This window comes from Cicer arietinum, chromosome 4 (genome assembly GCF_000331145.2).
Source record: "Cicer arietinum cultivar CDC Frontier isolate Library 1 chromosome 4, Cicar.CDCFrontier_v2.0, whole genome shotgun sequence".
Taxonomy (NCBI): domain Eukaryota; kingdom Viridiplantae; phylum Streptophyta; class Magnoliopsida; order Fabales; family Fabaceae; genus Cicer; species Cicer arietinum.
In genome coordinates, this window is record NC_021163.2 from 17,926,818 (window position 1) to 17,927,303 (window position 486).

The window sequence follows — 486 nt, forward strand, 5'->3', positions numbered from 1 at the left end:
CATTTGTTTGATTTCAGATAGACACGAATCCATTAAGAGTGCTTATAATAATCCAAATAATGGTTGACATGATCCTCCGTCAACACATGTGTACTGCATTCGACACATTGCACAAAATTTCATGAGAGAGTTCAAGGACAAGGGACTTGAAAGAAAACTCGTTTGTATGGGTAATGATCTAATTCTTCTTAGTATAATTTCCATTTATCACTTAATCATATTTGATGATTTTTACATCATTTTTTTACAGGATATGCATTAAATGAGCCATCATTCAAGTATTACCACAATGAAATCAAGATGGAAAATCCAGAGGCTTTAAGATGGATCGATAATATCCCCCCAGAACAATGGACTATGACTTATTCTCAAGGTCGACGATGGGGACACATGACAACAAACGTTTCCGAGTCCATCAACGCAGTGTTCAAGGGTACACACAATCTCCCAATCACTGCTTTGGTACAATCAACATACTATAGATTG